The sequence below is a fragment of the Bidens hawaiensis genome, unplaced genomic scaffold, assembly GCF_021521415.1.
Source record: "Bidens hawaiensis isolate Kalapana, Puna unplaced genomic scaffold, B.hawaiensis_p1.1 tig00003961_1, whole genome shotgun sequence".
NCBI classification, from domain to species: domain Eukaryota; kingdom Viridiplantae; phylum Streptophyta; class Magnoliopsida; order Asterales; family Asteraceae; genus Bidens; species Bidens hawaiensis.
In genome coordinates this window covers 544144-560347 of record NW_027491228.1, presented here as the reverse complement: position 1 = coordinate 560347, position 16204 = coordinate 544144, and the positions used below count along the sequence as shown (strand labels likewise).

The 16204-nt window shown below is 33.5% G+C and overlaps 1 pseudogene; it reads right to left on the bottom strand.

Annotated features, from left to right (window-relative positions):
* Positions 1–119: 119 nt before the first annotated feature.
* On the bottom strand, positions 120–14933 carry LOC143624763 (uncharacterized; annotated as a pseudogene).
* Positions 14934–16204: the final 1271 nt, after the last annotated feature.

Below are 16204 nucleotides of genomic sequence, written 5' to 3'. Positions count from 1 at the left end.
ACCGGTTCGGTTCCCTAACCGGTTCGAGCCTGGAACCGGTTTAAAAGGGGGTTTTGAATATAGGAACCGGTTAGGAACCGGTTCCGGTTCCTAGTCCCAAACCGTTTTGAACATGCCTACTAGGGATACTTATAACACAAAACCACTCGCCCCTCGGGTCCGTTCAGTAATGTATTCAAGCTTTCGGTTGGGAAACTTGCGAACTAGCCATCGACAGGGATCATACCACTAATGTAGTTATTAGAAACATTAAACAATATAAGGTTAGGGAGATTTGCGACATCTGTTGGAATGGGACCGGACAACTTGTTGTCGTTTCGTAAAATTCTATGAAGACTTTTGTTCTGTTGTTTAAAGCAAGTACTTGTTGCTTTTTAAGAATGGTTGACTTTTCTATTTCCGCGAAAAGTTTTAATTAACTCTAATTTTAGAACTGTGTTTATGAGTAAATCCAACACCCAATGTAGGGCACCGGGATCGGGGCCTTACGAGAAGAAACTTATGACATACGTGACATTTGTCAATTTCGGGTTATTTTATACTTGTATTCTTAATGTAAACCCGACCCGTTTTGTATCCCGAACCTTTCGATATTATCAAAATGATGAATTGTATGTTAAATATTTGTTTTATGTTGGATAAAAAAAAACACCCTTTTCGGTTCTTAAAATTCCCCGAAAACACTCAAAACAAACTCCAGGGACTAAAACTACCAAAATGGAGACTTGAAGGACCCATTTGTAGTTTGTGCTTTCTTGGGTCTATAACCAACCCATTTTCATGAAACACCCTTTATGAAAGACCCATTCAACTTACCCTATATATACACACACCCATCTTCTTCATTTGTGCTTGCTCATTTCTTCATTTCTCTCTCAAATTCTTGAATTCTAAGGTTGTTCTTCATAAGCTAATCTTTCATTTTAACTAACTTCTCAATACTTAAAGCTTAATGTTACAACATATATATAATATACACTCCTTGTTTACCTTCGGTCTTTCATTTCTCCGGTCTCGGCCGGTTGAAATGTCGGGCTAGTAAGGCAAGGTTACATGGAGGACTTTGTAGTCCTTGTTTATATATTTAACAAATCTAACCATATAACTTGTTATACTTGCTTAACTTCTACATATTTTAGTTTATTGTTCATATTTGTCAAGTTCCATGGTATTGGGTATGTGGTGACTAGCCTCGGTTTCATCCCGAGTTGAGAACCGAACCAAAAACCGAACTTTTGTTTAAAAGCATTATTGTTAACTTTTTGAATGTAAAACTTGAGTATTGTTATTTATAAGTTATTTTACAAGTTCCATGGTAATTGGGTATGTGGTAACCATCCTCGGTCTTATTCTGAGTCAAGGACCGAACCAAAAACCGAACTTTTGTTTAAAAGCTTTATTGTTAACTTTTTGAATGTAAAACTTGAGTATTATTATTTATAAGTTATTTTACAAGTTCCATGGTAATTGGGTATGTGGTAACCATCCTCGGTCTTATTCCGAGTCAAGGACCGAACCAAAAACCAAACTAAACCGAGTTCACTCGCTTAAGACACACAAGTGTGTTTTTAGCCACCAAAACTCATATTTTTCTTCAAGATTATATTTTAAATCAATTTTAGTTAATTTCTAAACATACTTGGCATGCCGGTAACCAACTTGATCTTATAACAAGTTCGAACCGGTAAGGTCGTATACTCGCTTAACGAACGTTAAGGTTCTTCACAATAGAACTACATACTTGGTTAAGTCTATTTTGATTTTATTGGGTTATCTCATAACATTTATTATTTTGAGAAGTTAACTGTGAGCTTGGTCAATTATCAAGTCTCGAACCGACAAACCCGAACACTCGTTTAAACCTCGTTTTGGTATTCTTATAACCAAGGGTTTTGCAATATCGCATTTTAACCCACATTATTACTCAACATAGGTTGAGTAAAAAAAAAAGAAAAAAACTAATTAATAGAATACCGAGACCCGGTTTCGAGTAAACTTATTTTACAAAACTCGTTTCTTTAATTTCTCAAATATTTACATTTTAAATCCTAAACTTTATTTATTTACTTTATTTGTCATGTATTTTATTTTAAACCCTTCCAAGACTACCTACTAACACAAGACCCGTTTAATATAGGTCTTGCTCGTTAAACCGATCTCTCTGATTATTCACGACACTATCTTTCAAGTTACTTGTTAATGTGAGTACTTTTTCATCCCCCATTTTCCATCTTTCGTTTTGGGGGTGACATTGCATACTTATTCAAATTCAAATGATTTATACTTGAGTCTTAAACCACAACACGTATTGTATATGTTTACTTAAATAAATGTCCGATTTGGTGTTATATGCTTTACATGATTATGTGCAAATTCTTGAATGCTAAGGCGGGTAGCCTCATCAAAGTATGATCATACGTTAATTCCGAGTATATATGGTATCCCCATATAGAAAGGTGTCGTCAATGTATTCTTATTGACGATTTCATTATTGTCGTCAATGTATTCTTATTGACGGTTCGTCAATGTATTCTTATTGACGGTTTTATTATCTAAATTGTTGCTATTATTTATTGTTTTCATATACTAGTTGTGGATTTCATACTATATACTTATTGTCCAAAACAATGAAAATTGCTCACCAACCTTCGTGTTGACAACCTCTATTTTATGCAATGTTACAGGTTTGATGTTAGCTTGATTGGATTACTTGAAGAAACTTATTATCTTGGCTTTAGGATATTAGAAAATAAAAGAACAAGTTATTTGTTTATCTATCTATTTGGCATTTTGTATGAACAATTGTTGTGTTATTTGTGATGATATGGATTTAAATGAGTTGTTTAAATATTGTAACTTTATAGTGTCATTGTGCAATGAGCAATCATGTCGCGCCTCGACATTTCCGCCTTCATTGGTCGGGGTGTGACAACATATCTGCAGCTGATAGTAACTCAAAAGATGAACCCCGAAAGAAATTAAAATTTCAAAAGGATGCAACTTTAGGAATTTTAAAGCCTACAATCCTAAAGAATTTTATGGAGATAAAACGATATAGCCGCTATGAGATAGCTAGAAGAACAAGAATCAATCATCATTATTAGCAAATGCACTGGTGAAGAAGCTATTCAGTATTCTTCTCAAATGTTCAAAGAGAAGCACTCAAATGGTGGAATACCGTGATCCAAACCAAGGGTAGAGAAGCATTGTACAATCTAAGTTGGGAGTCATTCAAAAGTCTTAATATAAAGAAATTCTGCATGATCCACAAAATGGATTAGATTCAAACCCAGTTATGGATTCACAAAGTTATTGGTACAAATCTCAAGGAATATAATATCAAATTCCTTGAATATGCCGACCTGTTCCACATCTAGTTACTCCAGAATATAATAAAGTAACTCGCTATATATATGGATTACTAAGAGAAATAAGAGACACGGTACAATCCAATATGCCACAAACTGTTTATTCGGCCATGAGAAGATAAAAAAAGATGAAAATACTCCAAATTCTACCTGTAAAACTTGTGGAAGAAAACATATCGGGAAGTGCCGACTAAAAGATACAGATAAGTGTGCATACTGCAAGAGAGCAGGACACTCAATAGAAGAATACATAAAGAAACTAGGAGTATGTTTCATATGTGAAGAAACGGGCTAGTTTAAAACAGATTGCCCAAAAAGAAAAGTTAGTCAAGATTAATCCTAAGAAAGAATTACCAGAAGAACACCTAAGATATCTGACAACGATCAAGACTAGAACAGACAATATTATATCAAAAGAGTACCAGAAAATCTTAATAGATTAGTTAACTCTTGTACATTAGTTGTAACTCAAACAAGAAATTTTGTAAATAGAAAAAAAAGGTTTTTAATTCCCCAAGTTATAAATGAAATGTTAGCATACAGATCGTGTCGATACACAAGAATGCTCATATTCATTTATTCTAAAGAAACACAAATCGGATATTCAAACCTGAATAGTTTTTAGAGGTTCAAAAACGTATAAAATGTTGATTTAACCTATCACCCCCAAGAATGATAAGAAAGGAAAAGATAAATTAAATGTAGGAAATATCAAATATAGAAGGACAGTATATTATAGAAAGAAATTTTTGATTAACCGCAAGACATTCAAGAAACACAGCCAATAGAATATTGATATGGTTGGTTAAAAAGTCAAAAGAAAAAGAGCTCAAGAATATTTAACATATATGTTTAAAAACACAAAGGTACTATCATACTACAACGAAAAACCAATGATAAGTATTTATCAGGATCAGTGATGGAATAGATTCGATAGACTGAATCACAAGGACTAATCCAGTTATCAACAGTACATACTTAGAATACAGATAGTAAATAGTTAAGCACAATGGTCATGATGTACGAATGCTTAACGAATTGCAGAATTAATTAGTATCATCTTTCAAGGTATATTCCAACATCAAATAAAGAAACAAGTGAGAAAGGCGAAGAAAAATGAAGAAAATCAAAGAAATTAGCTTAACGCACCACCTACGTTTCAAGCAGCACACCCCCATGTTTCTCTATGCAAGAAAAGACAAAATCTGCTTCCAACTGGACACGGGCGTGCTTCAGGAAGCATGCTGGCGTGGTCACCTTTCAGAAAAGACAAAAAAATATATGGCATACACCAAAAACATGGGAGCGTGCCCCATGAAGCACGTTGGCATGGTGAGTCATCATGTACGATCTGACAGAACAATTAATGCACCTGGACACGCCGGCGTGCCTGACTCTCCAGACAGCCTATAAATAGGAGTGCAATGTGAATTGTTTCAAGTGTGCTTGGAGAGGTTTAAGACGGTTCTCATTACAAAATGCTCACTTTTCACTTGAGTTGAAGTTCCATAAGAGAGTTAGAAGGCTTGGAGGCTATCATCATCATCCATCACCATTGAAGAAAGGAGTGTCATCCATATTGGTTAGATTGTTCTAGTTTAATCATGTGCTTGTTATCTTCACTCTCTTTGATGTTCATTATAATGCTCATTATGAGTTAAACCTCCATTTACCATCTAAAATCTATGAAGAAGCTTTGTTCTAATTGATGATTATATTGAATATGTGATTTAGCTTTTATGAAGTACATGGCTATTTTGCAATTATCCTTTGATGCGACATGTTTTGTTGTCTTAAATCACTCATTCAAGATTGATGATTAACACTCATTCATGTTCTTGGAAACTAGAAATGGTAAAAAGAATATCTTGATATTTTATCCAAAACATGTATCCTTGTATTATACTTAGAATTGATGAGATACAAGCTATGATCAATTTCTCTAGTTTTGGTAATTCTGAAATAAAATTGTTAACACGATTGATTAGGTTATCATGCTAGTTAAAGAAATCATATGTTAAAGGATTGTGTAATTATAATATACTTAAATCAACCAAGGGGAGGTTGTGTGAATAAACTATAATCACCCGAAGTGGTTAGAATTGGTATTTGATAAATCGAAGTTATTCCTAATCTTAATACTTCACTAAAACTACTTGCTTACTTAAATTGACATTTTCGTGGTAGACATGAAGATATGCATTTTACTTTCTTCTTTGTCATAGGGTAATTCACTTAGAAATGAGGGGTAATTTTATCATATATTATTAAAGCAAGTTCATCACATATTTATTATGATAATCATCAAGAAAGAATGGAGTGGATTCTTGATTTAAGATGGTAACCTTTAATTACTAATTTTCTTGTTTTGAAAACTTATCTCCTTGTCACCTATTTTATATATATATATATATCTTAAATTAAAAAGAAAAAGCTTAAAAACCACATTTAAATGATTATTACCTCTGATTAAATTAAAACAACGATTTATTATTAGAAACCATTTGTGTCCACGAATCGATACTTGGTTCTTACCAATACTATCCTACATATACGATAGGTACACTTACCTATTTGTGTGTGGTTTAGTCTTAGTAGAAATCATTTTTATAAATTTAAAATAAGGTTTTGTGTGAATCAACAACTCTTAACACCATTAAATAACATCACCACACTACACCACCAGTAAGGGTTCCGCTTAAGTTATTATTTTATTATTATATTATATGGCTTATACCATAGTCGGGGGTATAGCTCGAACCTTGATCGCATTTAAGCATAATATGACTTTCCATAAGCAGATGTTATAATCAAAATATTGTTTCTTTATAAGAAACGTAAGCTTTTACATACAAGGGTATAATCAAAATAATATTTCTTGATGATTAAGAAATATAATATTTAAATATAAAGGTTATAGTTAAATTAATGTTTCTTCTTGAGGAAGCAATCCGGTATAGATGTTTCTTCATGTAGAAGATACGTATCATATAATTGGTAAATAAACAAAGGGACTAAAGTTCCAAATGTTTTATATAAACAAATAAATTGTTAAGGTTTAAAGCTATACAAAACAGACTAAAGGTCTGAAGCTAGATCGTTGATCTAGATATTTATACAAATGTTATACTTGTACTATAGGTCCGAGGTAACAATCAGGAGCAGAAATCAGTAACAGAAACTGATCATAAATAAAAAGGTGAATACGCCCTAAACTTTTATAAACTCTTTAAAAGTCAGAATGTTTGCATAGGATCTCTGAATCCTTAAAACATTGTGTTACAATAATAATAATAAACGGACACTCTGATTAAAAGTATACATGTGTTTGGATGCATTCATACATGGCGACTCAGGTTTACCTGAGGCCATGCAAATCATCTATACACCTCTGGAAGTCTACCGGGCTATTTAGAGAAATGATTGTGTGTGTATGCTTTAATTGTAAATGTACTTAGGGTTACTATAACCCATTAAGTTGGATGCCTAATGAGTTGTCACAAAGGTATTATTGTTGATTTCACAATGGTATTGAAAAGATTTTACAACAAGAGTCAGCTTCATTAACCAACTGTGTGCTGACGTATTTTTCCCCACATTTCAGGGAAACAGTAAAGGTTAAATCAGACAAGCAAGACATGATAGAAAATTGGAGATATAGTCATTAGATGCTATATGATGGCTCATACATTTTATTTCAGAATGTTATAAAAATCATATTTTCAAAAGATATGTAGTTGAATATTAACCGGGTATTTAATCCCAAGTTTTTAATATAATAATATTTTATTCAAAGACTACCGCTAAAAGAACGTAACTCTAATATATTTACAAAATAGATACCAACTAATATGTCACACGCCTAGGCCCTACGTCGGGATGTGACAATTACATTGTTTAAGAATTAAAAAAAATAGATTAAATCAAATTAATCCAACAACTCGGCCGAGAGCACAATCTAAGTCACGATCCTCATTTCATTTAAATGTTCATTTGTTCTTCTTTTCTTTCACATGATTTCTTTTCTATATAATTTGATTTTTTTAATAAGTTATGTTATTTAACTTATTTTAAAATTTTAAAAACACAGTCTTATTTAGTTTATTTTTATGAGCATTTCGATATAAATTTTGTTAAAAACGAAGCATTATTAAAAACATGTATTTTTTTTAATATTATTATATGTAAAATTTTGTTTGGTTAATACTTGTAAAAATTCAAGGTTGTTTTATTTTTTAATAGAAGTATGATATTATCTGATTTGCCAAGTATCCACACTCTACTGGTTTGTAAGATTTTTTGGATAAAAATTTTCATCTAGAAATCTAACATTATCCACTTCTATGTATTATATATATTGGATATAACAAGAATGTATTCACATCCACTTATAGTGTTCTATCTCCAATTCTCTTTTAATTCTTATTCGCTACAATTGATCCCTCGTTTTCAAACTATCATATGAGTCTTGGAGATGGAGATTACTCGAATAGTCAATACTATGAAAACACTTTTTATTATTCATACCGGAGTCAAGTTCCCGTCATCGAAAATATTCAAACCTCAAAAAATACTGAAGAAACTGCACGGGATTTATGGGATGTTGCTGAAGATGTCGCTTTAATGTCATCATGGTGTATTGTTAGTGAAGATAAAAGAATTTGTGGCAAAAACCAAAAATCTACAATAATGTGGGCAAAGGTAAAGAAGTTGCATGCCGAAGCTTAGGCAGAAAGACCAGAAAAGCTTGGTAACAAGAATATTCAACAAATGAAAGGTCGTTATAAATGACTTTGCCAAAGTGTCCAAAAGTGGGTTGATGCATACGAGGAAGCAGGTCGTTGCGTAAAAATCGGAATGAGCTAGAAAGATATTGAGAGTGAAGCTCATAAAATTTATGAGCAAGATGTTAAAAAGCAAGTTTACTGATATTGTTGTTTATAATGATGTTATGTGTAAAACCAGAAGTGGGCGCTACCAACACATCGTGGCACAACACATTCTCGTCTTGAATATGAAGTGGAGAATAAAAAATTTAGCGGTAGTACAAAAAAATCGAAGACTACTGGAGAAGGGGACTATTCCAACCCAGAAACGCCATATACCGGTTGTTCAACAATTCAACATCCAACAGGTAGAAATGCGGCTAAAAGATCATGGCTAAATATGTGTGTGCAAGATTATCTATTGTATGTTTTATCTTTAGTTTATTTAATTGGCGTGTAAGATGTTTAATTATCAAGTTATGTATTTTATTTACGTGCAACATATTTGATTATCAAGTTATATATTTTATGTATGTGTAAGATATTTGATTTTCAACTTATGTGTTTTATGTATGTGTAAGATAAAAATAATATGATATTATCTGCTCATTCTAACATATATTCAATTTTCCATTTGCCAACTTTTCATTAAATGGTTGGATTTTGATTTAGATAAGATAATTTAACATTATCCATGAAACTTAAATTTATCTTCGTGTTCCACTTGTCAATATTTCATTGGATGCCTGGATTTTATTTAGATAAGATAATATAACATTATCATGTCGATCTAACTTTATCTTTAAATCTTTCACTTGTCAACTTTTCGTTGGGTGCGTATATTTTCTTTAGATAAGATAAAGTAACATTATCTGGTATGAAAATCCATTACTTTTCTTGTATAAATATAGCATAACGTTGATATACTTTCTCATCCAACCAGAGCTTTCCATATCCATCTCTTTAAAAAATGTCGTAGTGAAAGCTTATCAGAGAGTTCTGATTCATCATACTCGAATGAGTTTGATTCATGGCGAGAATGAGTTAATCAATCAAATCGTCAACTTGAAGGCATCATGATTGAGTTACTCACAAACATGCCAAATATGATCATAAGAGATCATCCTCGTACAAGAAGGAGGTACTGTAATCGGGAATGTGAGCAGGGAGAGGCACGCTTGATGCAAGACTACTTTGTTGATAACCCAACATATGATCAAGCAATTTTTTAGCGTTGATTTCGAATGGAAAAACCATTGTTCTTACGCATATTGGCTGCTGTTACGCCCAATGATATTTATTTTCAACAAAGACGTGATGCCACAGGTAGACAAGGGCTTTCACCATTGTAGAAGTGTACTGAAGTTATGCTGGTGTTAGCGTATGGGATATCGGCATATGCACATGATGAATGTTTGAGAATGAGTGAAGCTGTAACAAGAGCCTCCCTTATAAAGTTCGTAGAAGGTGTTATTTCATGTTTCGGTCAAGAGTACCTTAGACGGACAAATGATGATGATTTAGCAAGACAACTCCATGTTGGGGAAGAATGTGGATTCCTAGGAATGGTAGGCAGTAAAAGTCTAGGAAGGGTCTTTAGAGTGACGTGTACGAACATCCACGACGATAGCAGTGAAAAACATAACAAAGTGATAGGCACAAAAGATATGGCAGTGTAAAGTTCAGGTACAACATGGAACAACTCAACCAGAAGGTCAGAAGGACAGATGAACACAAAGGCCAAACAACCTATATAACTTATGCGGCACATAACTTATGCGCCGTGTAACTTATGCGGTGCATAAGTTGCTTCTTGTGTTCTAAACGTTACAATCCAGTCCTAGTCACATGCTATCTTAACCTACACCTCAAGATCAAAGTACTAGACTTTATGCTCTAACAAATTCCCCCTTGGATAGTGCTTGGTCTTGTGGAATCTAAGCAAATAGACATTCCATACTTCAACAAACCCCCCTTGGATATTGCTTAGATTTAGGTCAACAAACAACTCAATCATCAAGATAAAAGACCCCTTTAACATTATGCTTTCCCGATCTTCTTCAAATGATTTGACATTTAAGACAATCTCTTCAACTGGTTTGACATTTAAGTCTATTCACTATCGACTTTAAAATCAAGTCTTGTATCTTTCATGAGTCCACAGCAATCCTCAATCCATTGCTATCTCATTCCATTTCCCATATACATTCAATGATGAACATTATACTTTTTAAGCTCATCGTATTTGATCCATCAATCCACCAATCCAATCACATGAGAAAAACCAACGAACTTTTAATCCCATCTCTTCTCTCCAAGTTCAAGATCTTGAATACTCATCGTATAAGTATTCATAGCATACAATCGACAATAGCGTGTATGTTCATATTTCAACGTGTAAGTCTTGTATGCAATGCATAAGTATGTATGACCAAATGATCTTATAAGCAGGTAAGTACTTATACGTACATTTCAACGTGCTAGTTATGCGGAGAGGACAGCTTATGCGGCGTGAATGTTTAACAATAGACTTATGCGCCACATAAGTAGCAAACTAAAGATATCCGGCGCATAAGTAGGTACTTTTGAAACATATGCGTTTGAACATATGCGGCGAATAAGTTATGCGCCCATATGACTTATGCGTCGTATAAGTCACCATAATAGAATTTTGACAAATTTTGTGGGAAAACAATGATGAAATGATCTGACTTTTGAGTATGTTGTTCAACACCAAGAATATGACAATATGTGAAGTTTTGGTGAGGTTTGAACGGGTACATCGTCTAGAATGATCAAAAATATGTAGAAAAGAAAGGTTTTTGAACTTTTCGAGGTAGATCATGAGCCACAAGGCTCTGATACCAATTAAAAGTACAGGAAGGATCTTCAGAGTGACCTGTACGAATATCCACAATGAGATTTACCCTACGATGCTATAAGCAGAAATCATAACAAAGTGAAAAACACGAAAACTTCTCTTTAATCCTCATCTATTCATTGATAGCAGTGATAGGTACAAAAGATATGACAGTGTAAAGTTCAGGTACAACATGGACCAACTCAACCAGAGGTTCAGAAGGACAAATGAACACAAAGGTCAAACAACCTATATATAGGTTGTATGGGACTTATGTGGCGCATATGTTATGCGTCGTGTAACTTATGCGGCGCATAAGTTGCTTCTTCTTTTCTAAACGTTACAATTCAGTCCTAATCACATGCTATCTAAACCTACACCATAAGATCAATGTACTAGACATTATGCTCTAACACGCAGCATTGATTGTATGCACTGGGGTGGAAAAATTGTCCCACCGCTTGGGCTGGTAATAAGCAGGTAGAAGCGGTAAACCAACAATTATTTTAGAAATTGTTGCATCATATGACTTATGGATATGACACACATTCTTCGAAACACCATGTGGTGCAATGACATTAATGTCCTCCAACTATCTCCTATTTTTTATGATGTATTGTTTGGTTGAGCACCAAATGTGAGTTGCGTCGTGAATGGTCAGGAATATAATAGGACATTATCTCACTGACGACATATATCCTTCATGGGCTGCCTTTTTGAAGTCCATAACTTCTCCACAACTTCGAAAACATAAATTATTCGCTCAACATCAAGGGTCAGTTAGAAAAGATGTTGAGCGTTCATTTGGAGTTATAAAGGCTCAGTTGCATTTCTTCGACATCCATGTCTTGTGTGGAACAAGGATATTATGGGAAAACTTATGATTGCATGTATAATCATCCATAATATGATCGTTGAGGATGAACGAGACACATACCTTCGCTATTATGATCCATCTGAATTTCTAAATGGTAGGCCTACAAATCGGCAATGAAGAAGCTCCACTGAAGACGATGAACAACCTTTCCAATACTCTACCGAACGAATTGCAGACCTATCAAGTTATATGACCAACAGAGCACAACTTCACAATGGAGAATCTCATAATGATATAAAAAACGATCTGATTGAGCGTATGTGGCAAAAATTTTCCCTTGATGAATATTATGTAATTTCCATCTTATGTTGCGATTTTAAATTCAGTGTCATGGTTGTAACTTGAATTATCTTTTAATTTAATTTGTTTAATGAACGTAATTTTTAATATTTTTTATATTTAAAATAATATTGTTTAAGAAAATAAACATTTTTTTTATTTTAATAATTTTATAGAATAAATTAAAACCTAAATAAGATATATGTATTAAAATAGTTGGGTTGGGTTAGGAATAAAAGTGAAAAGTTGGGTTGTGTAGGTGGAAGAGAGAGAAATTAACTTTTTTTTTTTATTAAAAAGTTCGGTTGGGTTGGGTTGTGAATAAGTTAGTCTAATCACCAAAAGAAAGTCCTCATATAGCGCATCACATCAACAAGTATTAGTTTGTGTGTGTGTATAGCGTGTTTATGTGTATACATCTATAATTGAATATTTCGATTTTTAGCGATTGAAATAGGTTAATTAAATGTAACTTGTATGCTTTTACATAATGTATTGATAAAAGAAATAGTTGTCTTATTTGCATAGAAGATATACTTAGGGTATGTTTGGCTGGAGGTAATGGAATGAAGGAGGAATAGAATGAGAGAAGGAATGGAATAGACAAGGGAATGAAATAGATCATTATTATTCCGTTGTCTTGTTTGGTTAATCTATAGGAATGAAATCAATTATTAATTTTTATTGTTTGGTATCCAAAAAAATTGTAGAAATGAAATACAAATAATAACACTCCTATCTCAAAATACTTTTTAACCCAAAAAAAAAATCATCCAATGGCGACGGTGGTAGCTCCGGCGACGAAAATGGTGGTGGCGGTGGCGATGGTGGCGGCAGCGGTGGTGGTGTCGGCGGAGTTGGTGGTGGTGCCAATGGTAATGGTGGTGGTGGTTGTTAGGTGGTAGTGTTGTTGAGAAAGTAAGGTGAAGGAGGAATGAAATGAAAAAAAAAGAAGGGGGGTGGGAAGGAATGGTTTTGATGGAATGAGATTTCATGTGTAATGGATGATTCCATTTCATTGAGCAACCAAACACCACTTTTTTCATTCACACGTAATGAATCATTCCATTCCTACTGTCATTCCTGCGTACCAAAGGCTACCTTTGTCTTAGTGTTTAGGATTTTTGGTTAGCTGATTCCAACGCCGTTGAAATAATTCTATCGAGATTTGTTTGATCAATGGCTTCCCGGTTTCATTTGTACTCTACTATGTGTTTTTGTGACCAATAATGCAGCAAGAAATTAAATAATAAAATTGTGAGGAGAAGTATATTTCTTATAGATTTTATTGATGTGGTAGTAAGAAAAGGAAAAAAAGTTGATGCATCTTTTTAACATAGCAATAAATAGTTAATGCATCTTTTATGTGCCATTTTAATATTTTATTGACGCGTTAATAAAAAAAGAAAAATAATTAGTAATAAGTAATAACAAATCCTAATACGGATTTTTCCATACATAATACGGATTTGATAAGATTTTTAATTAATATTTCATAGGAACAAGGATTTTCCATAAAAAAAGGACTTTGCATAAAAATAACTTTTAATTAACATTGCATACCATTCTTAACTTTTTTTTAATGACAAATTTCTTTAAACCTTGTCTGTAGGACTTGAACTCAAGACATTCCCTTCCATACCCAAGACCACCAACCTTTAACTCTTAACAAGGATTTTTTTTAACGGCTAAATGTTACAATCTACGGGGAATAAATCATCATTAACTTTCTATTCTACAATCTAACCACTTTATCATCTTACCAATATATGAAAGGATTTTATTTTTATTTAATATACTATAACAAGAATTATATATTGATTTGTTTAACCACTTTTAATTAATATTTTATTCTATTGCAAACTTTTAACACGGATTTCTTATCAATATTTTTATATGTAACAAGAAAAAGAAACATATATTTAAAATACATACTGTAATTGTAAAATTGGGATTCAACTAAATTAAATGAAATTTTAATAAAAGTTATACTGATAACTAAAATACAAAAATATTTGGCTTATGATCCTAACACAAACACAAATCTACCCTTGTTTGTCTTAGTTTTTATCTTTTGCAAAAATGTAACAAGGTTAAAAATAAAATTAGATCAATTAAACATAAAATTAAAAAAAACTATAAAGCAGTAAATTATTTATTATTTCTGGTGATACTTATAACACATGACAAGAATGTGATTCATTTGCTACAACTTCAAACCACCTGCACCATTTCAGTCTTTTCGAATACCACTAATGAAGTTATTAGAAACATTAAACAACACAAGGTTAGGGAGATTTGCAACATCTGCTGGAACGGGACCGGACAACTTGTTGTCGTTTAATCGCAAAATTGCTAAAGACTTCAAATTAGCAAATGACTCTGGAATTTGCCCTTGAAAGTTGTTCTGAAATAAATCCATGGTGATTAGGTTTACCAAGTTTCCTAATTCCGTTGGGAGTTCCCCTTCGATGTTGTTCCCATAAAGTTCCAGGTGCTGAAGATACTCGAGTTCACCGAGCTCCGGGGCTAAAACTCCACCAAGATTGGAATATTCCAAATCCAGACGAATAACATGATCCGTATAGTCGCAGGTAACATGGAACCAGGTACACGGATTTTCAAGGCTAGGATCCCAGCTTTGTAAGACGTTTCCAGGGTCGGAATTCGGAAAGCGTGCTTTTCAAAGCAAGTAAAGCCGTTCCTTCATCGTTAGTGCATAGAATAGGAGTGAGAGGTAGCAAGATTAATAGAAGGAAGAGTAGAAAGCTAAAGGAAGCCATTTTTATGAGAATCAAGCATTTTGGAATGGGGGGTTATATAATGTAGTGTTGTATCATATGTATCGTATCATATTATTTATATCATATCATATCGTATCAAATCATATCTTGTTGTATCGTATCATTAATGACAGTCAATCAAGTCAAAACAAAAACCTACATAGGTTAAACTTCTGAGGAACATAGCTAGAATATCTTCAACTAGAGCTACTTACACTTATGGGATTTTGGAATCATCGACGTAAAGATGAGTATTTTTTTTTCCGGAATTCTGATTTAGAGTAAATAGTAGGTTTAGGGATAAAGACGAGAACCGTGTTGAAAGAAAAGTAAAATAACATGAGAGCTGAGATTCGCACCCATGATCTTGAAGTACAGAAAAAAAAAGGCATCTTACCGCTCCACGTTTAAGCATCTTTGATTCATATCATCCATTAGTTTTCTTATGTGTTCAAATTCGGAAAATCCAGCACAGGTAAAATAAAAATATAAAACGAGAAAAAAAAATGGGTTCACCTTACCCCCCCCCCCCCCCCTCTAGAGGTGCACAAATCGGGTTCAACTGGAAAACCCGAACCGGTTCGAAACCGGTTTTTTCACACCGGGTTGTAAAATGGCACCGGTTCCAATCAAGAACCGGTTCGGTTCCCGACCCGAACCGATGCCCAGATATGCTAACTTTTAAGAACCGGGTAGGGTATGAACCGGAACCGGTTTTTACGTAAAAACCGGTTCCACCGGTTTTTTTTGAAATTTAAATATCATAGCCGTTAGGAACCGGTTCCAACGGCTATATAGCCGTTTTTGACCGTTGGAACCGGTTTTTTAACTATAAATAGGTTATTTTTTTACTCTAAATAGCAAGGTTTGTTTGTGTACTTGTTAAACCACTTCCAAAACTATAAAACACACTCCAAACCACAATTAACCTTAAACCGACAACAAATGGCAACTAATGATGACGTTGTTATGGTGATCGAAACAACAAGATGCCCCGATGTTTGGGTTCATTATGATTTGTGTCTCATGACCGACTCACATGAGTTGGCACGTTGCAAATATTGCTCGAAGTTTTTTAAAGCAGGGTCCAACTCGACATTACGAAAACATACGAATAAGTATTGTCGAGAGAAAAGAAGTTTGGAAGCTAAAAAAACGGAAGTGGGAGAGTCGTCCGGCTCTACAACCCAAAAATAAGTATTCCCGGATTAAAACGACGGACTTTGTTTTTTATGTTTTAGTTGTTATGTTTAGTATCGTTTATGTTTTAA